The sequence below is a fragment of the Rhinatrema bivittatum genome, chromosome 6 (genome assembly GCF_901001135.1).
Source record: "Rhinatrema bivittatum chromosome 6, aRhiBiv1.1, whole genome shotgun sequence".
Lineage (NCBI taxonomy): Eukaryota > Metazoa > Chordata > Amphibia > Gymnophiona > Rhinatrematidae > Rhinatrema > Rhinatrema bivittatum.
The window spans coordinates 216,680,389-216,695,090 of NC_042620.1; positions in this window are offsets into that span (position 1 = coordinate 216,680,389).

The window sequence follows — 14,702 nt, forward strand, 5'->3', positions numbered from 1 at the left end:
CATTAAATAAGGAATGGTTTCTGATATAAATTATGCTCTTCCTCCTGCCCTCCATTTATGGCCCCTCACGAGTGCTACAACATCCCTCTCCCACCACCATGACCCCTTTCCAAGTAACTTCCTGAATCCTTCTGGCACTGCTTCTCTCCACCTATGGACCCTTCCTGATTGCTCACCCTACTGCCCTGCTTGCCCTCACCCATGGCCCCTTTTCTATTACCTTCCCTTCTGACCTCTCCCTCCTGTGTCCCCTTCCTGGTCATAACATAAGAACAGAAGAATTGCCAGACTGGGTCAGACCGAGGGTCCATCAAACCCAGAATCCTTTTTCCAACAGCAGCCAATCCAGGTCACAAGTACCTGGTAGGATCCCAAACAGTAGATAGGTCTCATGCTGTTAACACCCAGGGATAAATATTTTTCTCGTCTAACTGATTAATAACAGTTTATAAACATTTCCTTCAAGAAATTATCCAAACCTTTCTTAAACCTAGCCACACTAGCTGCCTTTACCACATCCTCTGGCAATGAATTACACATCTTAATTATGCATTGAATGAAAGAGAATAGTATTCACTTTGTTTTAAATGTGCTACTTTATTTTTATTTTATTTAACAGCTTTTCTATACTGATATTCGAGTGAACATCATATCGGTTTACGTCAAAAACAAAAGGTGTAAAATACAATGAAAGGGGGAGGGGGTAGGAGGGAACAATAAGAGAAACATGTTGCAACAACGGAGCTGCAGCAAGAAAAGGCTCTAATGGAGAGCATGAAGGATAAAACTAGAGAGGAAAACATATTAAGAATTAATGTATTAATATTTTAAGATATTAATGTAATAGCATAGTATGAAAACATATTTACATACGGCTTTGTGATTGGTAGAGTTGAGGTAGTTGAGAGGGGGGGCGTAGGGGTGGGGGGTAGCTAGAACTAGTCTGGGAAGGCCTGATGGAAGAGCCAGGTCTTTAGCATTTTCCTGAATTTAAAGGGGCATGGCTCAAGGCAGAGGTTTGTGGGTAGGGTATTCCAGCGGGTAGGTCCAGCGATAGATAATGCGCGGTCCCTGGTGGATGAGAGATGGGCTTGCTTGAGCGGTGGAATATGAAGGGTACCTTTGAGGTTTGCTCTGGTTGGGCAGGCAGACTGCTTGAAACGGAAAGGTTCACTGAGCCATTTGGAGTTACTTTTGTGGATGGATTTGTGCATAATGGTGAGGGTCTTGAATAGGATGCGAGATGATATAGGGAACCAGTGTAATTCTTTGAGGAGGGGGGTTATGTGGTCTGATTTGCGTGCATTCATTATGTTTCTAGCGGTGGCATTCTGTAACATCTGGAGAGGTTTGATAGAGGAGTAGGGAAGGCCTAGATACAGTGAGTTGCAATAGTCCAGCTTGGAAGATAGGGTGGCTTGGATGACAGTTCTGAGATCATGGGTGTGGAGTAAAGGTTTGAGCTTTTTTATGACATTGAGTTTAAAGAAGCCTTCTTTTAGGACAGAGTTAATGTGTTTCTTTAGGCTTAGGTGTGGGTCAATCAGAACACCAAGGTTTCGTACTGGAGACTGTGTGTTGGATGTGCTGAAAGTCGGGTCATTGGTAGAGGAGAGCTTAAGTTTGATAATTGTGGATGAGGAGGAGTTCAGTTTTTGTAGAGTTAAGGGCAAGCTGAAGATCGGTGAGGAGGGAATTTATAGATGCAAGGCATTTCTCCCAGAATTTTAGTGTAATGGAGATGGACTCCTGTATTGGTATGATGATTTGTACATCATCAGCATATATGTAGAATTTGAGGCCGAGTGTTGAGAGTAGGTGGCAGAGTGGCAGTAGGTAAATATTGAATAGGGTGGAGGACAGTGAGGAGCCTTAGGAAACTCCTTGTGAGAGGGAGAAATATGTAGATTCGGAGATACCTATTTTAACAGAGAATTGTCTGTTAGCTAGGTAAGATTTGAACCAGAGGAGGGCTGCACCAGAGATACCAATGGCAGCTAGACGTGAAATGAGGAGGTTGTGACTTATTGAGTCGAAGGCTGCAGATATGTCAAGAAAGGCGATGATGAAGCTATGACCATGATCTAGGCCAGTGAGGAGGGTGTTGGTGAGAGAGAGAAGTAGCGTTTCGGTGCTCAGGTTCTTCTGAAATCCAAATTGAGAAGGGTGGAGGATGTGGTTGTCTTCCAGGTAGTCCATAAGTTGGGTGTTTACAACCTTTTCCATGATTTTGGCAATGAGGGGAAGGTTAGAGATGGGACTGTAATTAGCTGGATCTTTGGGATCTAGAGATGGTTTTTTGATCAGGGGTTTAACAACTGCGTGTTTTATTATTATTATTATTATTTATTTCTTTTATATACCGACATTCAATCGAGATATCACATCGGTTTCCCGATAACCAAGAGAATAGGGCGTATTCCGCCCTAGCTTACATTATAACATGGTCTGGGACTGTGCCGGTGGAGAGGGAACAGTTTATAATGTCCGCTATCGGTTTGGCAATAGTACTGGGAATGGTAAGGAGGGTTTTGGTGGGATGGTGTCAGAGGGGTGGGAGGCAGGCTTGATTCTTTTGAGAATTGATTTGATTTCCCTGGAGGATATAAGATCAATGGCATCTAGTGTGGTGCTGTGGGTGGTGTGGTGGTTGGTAGACGTAGGGGAGGCTGTGGGGGTGAATCGGAGGAGTATGTTAGTTATTTTATTGTGGAAGAAGAGGGCAAGTTCCTGACATTTTGTGCTAGCTTCGTTGTCTGCATTGTCTGCTACTTACTAACTTCATGGAATGCTTTCCACTTTTTGTATTATTTGAAAGATTAAATAACCAATTCACATTTACCCTTTTTATTCTACTCATGATTTTATAGATTATATCATACTCTGCCCTCTGCCATCTCTTTTCCAAGCTTAACAGCCCTAACCTCTTTAGTCTTTCTTCATAGGGAAGTCATTCTAACTTCTTTATCATTTTGTTTGTCCTTTTCTGAACCTTTTCCAGTTTGACTATATCTTTTTTTGAGATGCGGCAACCAGAATTGCACACAATACTAGGTGTGGTCTCATTATGGAGTGATACAGTGGTAATATAACAGTCTCCAATTGTCTTTTTGGCAAGGTTTCCTCATTGTCAGTACAGCAATGCATTTGTAAATATAATATCCATTATTCTGATGTTTTTACATCAGAAGCCTGTACTTTGAATGTCTTTTTTCATGTAAAATCTGTTATTGCAAATACATAATTTTTTAATTGTGTGCATGGTAAGGGCCAATGGGGAGGGGTGCAAGGCTGTTAAAGTTCACCATGTGCCTAATTCCCTTGCACTAGCCCTGAGAAAGTATGCCATGCACAGACCCTCACCATTCCCTCATCTTCCTCAATCTTAGGGTGCAAATGTTGGGGAATGTTGGAAAGCAGGTAGTAGGGTTTCCAGGAGTGTGGCAGGGTTACCAGCTTCCTAGAAATGTTAACACTGACATTCTTATATGCCACTCCTCTGGGAACTCCAGCTTCTGCCTGCCCACTTCCTCAGCATTTCAAATCATCAAAAAGCCCAGACTTCAAAGGGATCCTCTCCCTCTCCAGCCATTTTAGAGATTTGACCTGCACTGCACTTTGAAGGGGGGAAGAAGCACCATTTCATCCCTTGCCTCGGGTAGAAAATTGCCTTGATCTGTCCTTGCCATGACTTTTTAAATTTATCAGGAGTCTCTCATGGAGCACTCTGTCAAATTCCTTCTGAAAATCCAAATACATTATATCCGCTGGATCACCATTATCCACATGTTTATTAACCCCCTCGATGAAGAACATTGGTGAGGCAAGACTTCCCTTGTATAAATCCCTGCTGGCTTTGTCTCATTGTTATTATTTAGGAGAGTTGTGGGTAGATCCTGGGGCCGGTGGCAGATGACCACACCCAAGCCGGGCATTCCAGCTCACTACTGCCACCTCTGGTGGTTCAGTGTACTATTTAATAAAAGAACTAGTGTGTGTCTGTCTCCATACTCTGAGCCTGATCGGTGGTCCCTCTCAGGATCTTCCCCACAATGGTGCGATCGCTGCTGGATAGCTCAGGCCTGCCCCCCGTTTCGGCCCCTTGCCCCTCATTCCCTAAAGTATCACAAGCCTGCAATACTTTAGAAAATGAGGCCCTTAGACGGATAACTTAAAGTTATCTGTCTAAATGGCAAATGGTGGGATATTCAGCCTGTTACCTGGCTAAATTATAAAAAAAGGGGCATTCTGAGGGCATTCCAGGGCGTGACAAAATTATCTACCTCAGCCTATTTTCAACTAAAACTGTCAAAATTAACCAGATAACTTTAGACCTACTTCCAAGCAGGTCTAAAGTTATGCTGCTTCATTTGGCCGCATAACTTAATACTTAACCAGCTATATTCATTAGAGATGTGAATCGTGTGCCAGATCATCTTAACGATCAGATTCGGCTGGGGGGGGGAGGGGAAATCTGATCGTTAAGATATGTGAATTGGAATCGTTTCCGATTCCAATTCACATCGCTAATTTTTTTTTTAGGGAGGCCCGCGCCACTAAAAAAAACAAACCCACCCGACCCTTTAAATCGACCCCACCCTCCCGACCCCCCCAAAACCTTTTAAAATTACCTGGGGGCCTTGGGGGGCCTCGGGGAGAGATCCAGGGGGGCCTCGGGGAGAGGAGAGATCCAGGGGGGCCTCGGGGAGAGGAGAAATCCAGGGGGGCCTCGGGAAGAGATTTCCCATTCCCAGGCATCAGCTGTTCTAAAAAAAAAATGGCGCCGATGCCCCTTTGCCCTTACCATGTGACAGGGTATCCATGCCATTGGCCGGCCCCTGTCACATGGTAGGAGCACTGGATGGCTGGCGCCATCTTTAAAGATGGCACCGGCCATCTTTACTCATCAGCCCCTATTATGGCTGATGAGTAAAGATGGCCGGCGCCATCTTTAAAGATGGAGCCGGCCATCCAGTGCTCCTACCATGTGACAGGGGCCGGCCAATGGCACGGATACCCTGTCACATGGTAAGGGCAAAGGGGCATCGGCGCCATCTCTTCCCGAGGCCCCCCCTGGATCTCTCCTCTCCCCGAGGCCCCCCTGGATCTCTCCCCGAGGCCTCCCGAGGCCCCCAGATAATTTTAAAAGGTTTTGGGGGGGTCGGGAGGGTGGGGTCAATTTAAAGGGTCGGGGTGGTTTTTTTTTTTTAGCGGCGCGGGCCTACCTAAAAGAAAGGGTCAGGATGGTGGGGGAGGCTAAGGGGGGTCGATTTAAAGGGTTGGGTGGGTTTTTTTTCTTTAGCGGCACGGGCCTCCCTAAAACAAAAGGGTTGGGAGGGTGGGGGAGGCTAAGGGGGGTTGATTTAAACGGTCGGGTGGGTTTTTTTTTTAATCGGGCCATCGGCGCCATTTTAATTAGTGGCAGCCAAAATGACGCCGATGGCCCGAGAGCGGGAGATCGCGCCGGGACCCCCCCCCCCACTGGACCACCAGGTAATTTAACATTTTGGGGGGGTTTGGGAGGGTGGGGGAGAGTACGGAATTGGTTTTAAAGGGTCGGGGTGAGTTTAGGGGTTGTTTTGGTGTGCCGGTTTTACCGCCCTCCCCAAATAATTCCCGTGCCCTATTTAACGATACAATACAAATGCCCCTGACGATAAATCGGGGGCATTTGTATTGTATTGTGCACTCTAACGATTTAGGACGATTTTAAAATTATCTGACGATAATTTTAATCGTTCAAAAACGATTCACATCCCTAATATTCATAAGAATATATCCGATTAAGTAGCATTTCTGAAAAAAAACCAACCCACAAATTGCTGGTCTGCAGGCCCAAACTTGTCCCCATTTCTCCTCCCATCTGAACTCGAAAGGCCTTGCGGGACCAAATTTGCTGCCTCCTTCCCAAAGAGCTCCATTTTTAGCTTTAAAAAATATATATCAGGGCTGTCAGCCCATGCCATTTATTCCCCTCTCCCCCACCCCTCTGCTCCCACTTCCCATATTTTAAATGTTAAGATCTCATGTCCAGAACTTCCCCCCTCCCCCCCCCCATCAGCCACCGCAGTCCTTTCCCTACTACCCCCCAGTTCCTTAATTTGTAATATTGACATCGCAGTAGCATCCTTCCGTGATAGGAGCTTGGGGTGTCTGCTGTTTCTAGGCTACTACATTGGATGCCTACGCTGGGACATTTATCCCACTGAAAATGCAGGGCAAGTTATCCAGCTAACCTTAGCCGGATAACTTGTACACTGAATGGCTACTGAATATTGGCATTTAAGTGTTCAGGAGGATACATATAAGGATAGCCTTGTAAAGATATTGCTGTGTCTTGTCATATCAGTAAGTGTCAGGATAGATAATTTGAGTTTGTTGTGAACTTGTAGCCAGTGTGCTTTGCTTCCAGCTCTTTACATTGTCCCCTGTTTTCCTCCTTGGTTCACAGTCTGATGTATAACTGATGTGACAGTATTTAATGCTAGAGCTTTGGAAGTACCCTCTCTCCAATATCTTGCATTGCTTTATTAACAGCCAGGTGTTGGTATGGGATGGATATTTTATAGCCTGGAACAACTGAAACTGGGAGAATCTTTAATAGTGGAGTAACTGGTGACCTTTGGTATTATGTATAGGTTGGAGATAGAGCACCTCCTCCCCAGAGTGCTCTTCTGGCTCCTCAGGGTGCTCCAGTGGTTGGTCCTCCACTTCTTCCCACTGGGTGCTGGGTCCTGGGATCTGAGTGCTGAAGCCTGTGAAAGACATTAAAAGCACATATAAGTATCTAGTCTCCTTCTAAATCATCTTTTTCCATAAGATTTCCACATATAGAGCCACATATGTGAACATCTTATGAAAAACTTCTTCTCTGATGTCCCAGCAATTCCTGTATTAAAGCTTATATTCCATCTCTTCTGCAGTGTTAAGGTATTCTGACAGGACCTCAAATGTATCTGGCCCCAGGCATTCCATCAGTCACTCCTCTATGTGATATGGTGCTGCTCCTCCAGTCTCATTTGCATACTTCCATCTGCTGGCCACCTCAGATTTCAATTGGGCCTTTAAGTTATGAAAACAATGTGCTACCTGCTCACTGCTCCTCCTCAAGTCATTGCATTTGAAGATGGTGTCTCTGATCTTCTGTCATATGTGGCTCTTTGCTGCCTTAGAAGTCTTGGTTGCCTGGCTCCCAAACAGCATAGTATAGTTCACTAGGACGCTCTGGATGAGAAGCTCAGTGTCATTGGTGGAGAACTTCTGAGCTCACAGACTTGCCTGCCCTCTTCTTGGCTGCCTGATGACTGGGTTGCCTCTTATGGAGGGGTGCTCTCCTTCCCTCCCTCTCCCATACCTTCCTCCCCCCTCCTCCTGCACATGCTCTGTCTAATACCACACCCTATCTACTCTCTGTGTGTCTGACCTGCCTCTCTCCTCCCTCTTGCCTTCTCCCTCCACCTCCCTCCTCCCATTCTTTCTTCCTTTCTTCCTGACTCTATTCCTCTGCTTCTCCTCTCTGCCACCATTCTCCCTTTTAGCCCTTCTGCCTTCATCCCCCTTCTGCCTCGTTTGGACCTTCCTTCTCACCTGATCTGCATCTCCTCTCTCCTCTCTAATCTCTAATCTCACTTACCCCTCGCACATGCCTCTCATGCTCATGCCCGCTCCTACCATTTTCCATTCCCACACCTATCATGCATACATATTTCTCTTTTCTGCTCTCTAAACACAACAAGGACAGACAAACAAACAGGACAAGCAAAACAAAAACTCTCATCTCTTATACACAAGAAGACTCCAGACAATAGGAAGGTAAACACAGAAGAAACAAGCAAAAGACAAAACAAATTGCCCAGGTAACTAAAGCTAAATAATTCACTATCCACTCTCCTGACTCCTTTCACCAAACTCCTCTTTCCATCAATACCTGATCCACCCTCAAAGGAGCAGCTGCAGGAAGCTGGCTTATATATTTGAAAAAATATTGTGCAAAGTAGTCAAATACCATGTGAAGTGATATTTGGCTTATTTACCTAAACATGCCCACTTTTTTATTGCACAAAGTTGAACTCAAATAACATGTTATAATTGTTAATTTTTATCGCAAATAAGTAAATAGACTCTTTAAATTATAAGCCCTTTGGGGATAGGGAAATACTACCATGGTTGAATATAACCTGCTTTGAATTGCCTGAAAGATAGAATATAAATCAAATAAATTAATTTGTTTAGTTTATTGATCTTTATATATCACCTTTCAAGGATAAATCAAAGCTATTTATAATTAAACATAAAAATGCAGTAAATAATATATCATTGACATAGTAAAACTATTAAAACATAATCAATTAAGATAACAATAAATAAATAAAATGCAATCCAGGTATATTTATTTTGTTGCTGCTATTTATTTCTGACATAAATCCTATGATTCATCCTTTTTGGCAATTTTCATTGTGAAATGACTGCTGATATCCCAGAAGAATAAAAGTTTATCATTTTGAAATATAATCTATGGAGTGAGATGCTATTTACTAAAACCCAGAGTTGTGTGTTCAAGATATGAGTCTACCAAGTTAAGAGAGAAAAAATCTGAAGATGTTTGGTGACGTGGTGCAGTCTGATGGTCATAGAGGGGAAAATGTTGATATTTTGCATTTTCCCTGCCAGAATGAGAAAATATACTATTAATTTACATTGGGTCATATTTCCCTACTCTAGGTTCCATAAAACATTCCTGAAGCCCACAACATAACAATGCCTAATGCCTATTACATGTTCTGTAGTAGTAGTACATGTGACTACTTTTGAAAAAATGCTACTACAAGTATACAATACTGCTTCTAATACCACAAAACCTTTGCAGGTACCTTTTTTTCCTTGTAAATAATATGCAGAGGAGTGATTTTTCAAAGATATTATGCACTTAAACGTAGCATATATTGTAGCAATTTTTAAAAGCTCATTTATGTGCATGAAACATTTTGAAAATTCAGTCTTATGGAGTAAATTTTCAAAGGAATTATGTGTATAAAAGTAGCAATTTTCAAAGGTCCTTTTATTCATGTAAAACCTAGTTGTACGCATATAAATCCTTTTGAAAATTATCTCCACAGATTTAAAAATTTATAATTCATATGTTTGCATCCCCCTCATAGAGCACATAAAATAAAAGGGGTATGATGCTGGCTTTTTGTGGTCCTTAACACAGAATCTGTGAGTACAAATCTACAATTTCATCGGGTACATGGTGGATTGGGCCTTGCTCAGAGACTTAGGGCACTAATTTTTAGTGGCAGCAAAGTGTGCAATAGCAAAATTATGGAAGAGAGCACCTGTGCCATTGCTGCAAATGTGGATAACGAGGCTATGGAAATTGCATGAAATGGAAATGTTTATGGCTAGAAGGAGAAATACAATGGGGGTATTCAGTAAAATCTGGAAACTGTTTCACGCAATCTGTGGTCATAGACAAACATGATAAGTATATGGCGGAATCTTTGTTTCATCAGAAGGGGGGAAGCAGTTTGCGTTGTTCTGTTGTGTTGGATTTAATTTAAATTGGTACAATATTGCTGAAGAAAGAGGAATTTGATGCATTCTGGTATAACTGTAAATAGGACAAGAATATAAATCAGTTAAGATCAGTATGCAATATGGAATAACAACATGATAATAGTATGAAACATGGGCTAAGTCTGGTGAACTTAATATAGATCCTCTGTTAAATTTTTTTTTTAAGTTCTTATAAAAATAGCAGGCCACATCTCTGTAGGTAATTTTTCCAAGAGCAATAATCAAAATAAGGCTATGCACCTAATTTTACTTTTACATCTGTGGGTAAAAGTAGCTATAGGTGTTTGCACCAATGCGGTAGTTTGATTATTGACTCATTATGTTGATAATCAGTCTACATATAAATAAATAAAATACAATATCATGTTCAGAGGGAAAAAAAGGAAGGTACTTGGAACTAAAACCCAAGGAGGACATACTAATGTTCTGAAGAATTTTATTCTCCTTTCTCTCTTTACCATTACTAGCATATTTATAAAAATAAACTATATTAATAGCAACATAAACACACATACAGTGATATTTTTTTTTAAGTACTGTAATGAATTTCCCTTGGTGGGAAATACCTATGGTTCCAAGCAACTGGCTCTGTGTATCACTGACAGAATTTACTGTATATAAAAATAAAACTTTAGAAAACACAAAATCAGAGGCAGATGATGTGTGCTTCTCTTTATTTTTATCAGATGCATGCACACTGATAGGATAAGCTTCCAGTTGATATACACTCTTAGATACCTAAGATGATTTCTCACAGTTATCCCTCAAAGGAAATTTAAAGTAACTTAACAAATCAGCTGTCAGGATTCATACTCTCTAATATCAATATTCATGTGTCTAATACCTATGCATAAGTCACATATTACCTACATGATATAGTGGTCAGCTTTAAGCAGTAAACAACTTATTAATGACTATATATTGTGATTTTAGCCTCTAAAATATATCATGTTTATCCCTAGCAACATTAAGCCATGTTATCTTTGGTTCTCATGCCTTAATCTGTTCCAGTCATATTTGTAAGCCTAACAGCATGTTCTCCATTATTTGATAGCTGCTAGTTTCACTACCAAAGGAATTTAACTAGAAATTCCAGCAAATTACAACATATATAAAATGGGAGACCTACCTATTTACATTATCACCATAAATTTTGCTAGGCTCCCTAATGCCAAGTCAATTAAACATTGCCGACCTATTTCAGAAGGCATCCGGATTTCAGTGTAAGAGCCAATCAAAAATGATGGAAAAAATGCCATCCTTCCTATTGACCCTTGCCTCCACCCATTCTGACATAACACCCCTTGTCCTGAATAAAAACAAGGTTAAACCCCTACCTTCCTGTGTCAGATAACCCAATCCCACAGAAGACTGAATAAATTAGGCTCCCCCCTGCCCCCTGGACCCCTCCACCAAGTAACCCCAAGTCTTTTCTTCACTGCATGGCAATGGTTTTTTTTCAAAATGTACTTGCGTACAAATGGCCTAACTTATAATTGATGAAATACTAATTTTTGCTATGCATATCCTGTAATAAACTATAATATTTATTATTCATGTGGCACCAAAGTGTACTTAATAACTGACACAGTAACCATATCTTACTTTATTTATTTAACATTTTTAAATTCTGCCTTTCTGGGCTCGCCCAAAGCGGAGAACAACATTATCATAGTAATGCATACAATAAGTGTCCAGGTATCATGCCTAAGCAATAATATATCTTGACAAGTTTGCAAGTTAAGAGCCTGATTTATCAAAGGTTTTCTTAGTTTGAGCAATGAGTTATAGATAAGACAATCAAGCCATAATACAGGCATCCAGGACATCACTCACTCGCATCCGTCCTTTCACAATATAAATAACACACTGAACAATAAGTTTGGGTTAACAAGGCCGCAGCTTTAATAACCTGGAGGCCCGAGCCCCCCATTATCAACAATACAATTTAAACCAACAACTCCCGAACAACATCCGCCGCTGTGCCAGCAAGATGATTCCTTCCAGCCTCGCGGCTCGCCACATGGCCCCCGCACCAGGTTCAGACTCCCACCACCTGCCAGCAAAGGAGCCAACCCAGTGGGCCTCCGCCGCCAACCAGCAAGAAACCAGGCCTGCCAGATGACTCCCGCCGCCTGTCAGCAGGGAGCCCGCCACCAACACTTCCAGTTGTCAAACATTTCCATTTGCCAGATACAATACTCTTAACAGGTAACCAGAGCATTAAGCTGAACCGGCTCGGGCCATCCGCTGCGACAGAGAACGCGCACACATAACCATAACAACAACCAGAACAATAAGGGCGGGTGGGAGGGAAACAACGGCCGTCTACGCTCCCGGAGCGGCACGCCGAGAATGCCGGCTGTGACCCTCCGCTCCGGGATAGCCTGAGGGACCGCCCACTGCTGCTGGCCAGCCAATCCTGACCAGCCAGCACAGCAGGAGCCCTCGGCTCGCGACCCCCTCCCCCCCGGCTCCCCGTGCTCTCCTAACCTAACCTCCCCGTGACCTCCGGACCCCTAACTCACCTCGCGTCCCCCCCGGGGGGCGGTCCCGCCCCCCCTACGGACCAGGCCAGCTCCCAGAGTGAGCCTGGGCCCGTATTATACTGGTCTGCCGGTCAGGGAGACCGTCAGACCTCTCAGGATATCTAGGTGCACCATTATATTCCCAGCAAATATACCAGTAACTAAAATTCTATGATGACAAAAGAGTCAAAGATAATTTCTTCCTCTCTGGATTATTCAAGAACATTCCTCAAATCAGACTATCAAGGAGAAGATTCACAGCCACACTCCCATCCCTACTTAAAGCAACTTCACCAATTCTCTTAAGGGAAAGCAGGGAAAACATTCTTTATTAATAAGCAGAATGCCATCGTCAGGAATTTTGAAAATTTCTTTCAAATATTTCATAAACAATTCTCGAGGTTAAGATAGGATGCTTAGGAAAATTCAATAATCTAAGGGGGTCATTTTTAAAATCATGTTAGGGCCTTGTTATGGGCATTAGGGTCCTAACTCCCACGATAACACCATAACTTATACAATAACTCATCACGAGATGTATATGCAAATTTGAAAAATGTACTCAAGTGGGAGGAGTAAATGGAAATGAGGAATGCTTAACTATATGACCTTATTGCTGTGATAACTGTGCATTATGGCCAAAGCAGGATTTGGGATAAATATTGCGACTCCTATATCAGGTAGAGAGAGAGAGAGAGCCTCTGTGTGTGTGTGTGTGTGTGTGTGTCGGGGGGGTGGTACACATATTAGTCAACTTTTTATACCACTGTAAGAGGGGGCATTCTGAACTCGGGGTGAAATTTTGGCGATGTGCTAGGTTTTGGGGGGTAGTTTTACATGCATAGTCAAAGGTACAGCACAGTTACCATTAGTAAAGTTTTTATGTGATTTCGAGTGATGAAAGGTATAAAAAGATGAGATTTGTACAATGTACTCTCGACCTAGCTTGATGCACTCTCTACCTAGCTGCTATCAAGCTAGATTGAGAGTACAATGTACAAATCTCATCTTTGTGTAATTTTCATCACTCCAAATCACAAAAAATCTTCACTGATGTCTACTGTGCTGTTCGTACCTCTGTGTATGTAAAACTGCCCCCCAAAACGAAGCCCACCACCAAAACCTCACCTCGAGTTCCTAGTTGCCCTGCTTACAGTGGTATAAATAGTTTACTTAAGATTGAAAAACATAAGAGAATTTTTCATATTCTCAAATCTCTGATGTATTAAGTTTTTTGTCCCTTAACAAAGTTGTTTACAAAGATTTCATTTGGACAGAAGCTTGCTCCAGCTTCTCAATCCTTTCCACATAGGAAACAATTTTGTCCTCTTGTGACTGCATTTTGAAATGTATATCCATAGTAAGTGCCTCCAATGAAGTCACTGTTTTTCTATAGAAATCAAGGAATTCCAAATAATATCTAAAGTAACAGTTATAGATCTCACCAGTGTAGCCCTGATTGATAACTCAGAAAAAGCTGAAGTTGCACCCCGGGGTGGGGATGGGGGGAGGAATATCACAACTTCTGTTCATTTGGAAATGTTTTGGGAGGACACATGGAGACTTGCTAAGAGACCCACAAAAATTGGAACCTAGTGCTAGGTATTGTAGAAAATGATCCTCTTCTGTACTAGGCCTCAAAGCAGATTAGCAGATAGGGATGCTGAACTGCAAAATTACAGCTAAAAAATCAGTTTGCATTTGCCCTTCTGTGTGTCTTGGGGATAGATCTAGGAGCATCAGAAGATAGAAGTTTGGTCTATTCAAAATTGCTTGCGACCAGATTACCTGCTCTGCTCTATAGCTGTCTCTGAGGGAAATGGCAGTAGCTAGAGTTCTGCCAGAATTGGTGAGCATAGTTGCTGCTGGAAAGTTACCTCTGAGATGTATTTTATTTAATTTATTAATTTAGATATAAATCTTACTTATATCAAAAAACAAATGCTCGGGCTGCCATCCTGGCCCCCACTTACTGCCTTCCCATGTATGTTTGTATGGCCATACACCAAAATGGCTCCAGCCACATTGGAGGCAGATGCTGAAGTGATATCGCTTTGGCGCCATTCTCCAGGCAGATGGTGCCATTTTTAAAGCTGCTACAGTCAAGGCAGAAGTGAGTGGGCGTTGCTTCTTCCCTTAAGGATTTTACAAGGATTGCAGAAAGGGGTAAGTCGGAGCCAACGTGAGAAGCCCTGGAAAATTTTAATGGAGTGGGGAGGTCTTGGCTGAGCTCTAGCCTGGGCTGGGTTATTTTGTGATGGAAATGGGGGTTGTAGGGACCCACGCTGCGCAGTTGGGCATGCCCGTGCCCCGGGTTCAATTGTACAAGTTGGGTGCACACTTCCAGAGCCACGGAAAGCCTATTTTTTTTCACAAAGAATACCAAAATACCTAGTCATTTTGGGGTATTTTTGTAGGATAGCACTTTTGGTTTGTTCCATCTGTTGTATTTTTTTGCATGCATCAGAAATGAATGACTTTCCTAATATGTACCTTTGAGGGTCCATCAGGCTTAGCATATTGTATACTACAAGTGGTCTACATAGCAGACATATAAATTGTAGAATGGATTGCAGATTATAGCTGCAATTAATTGAG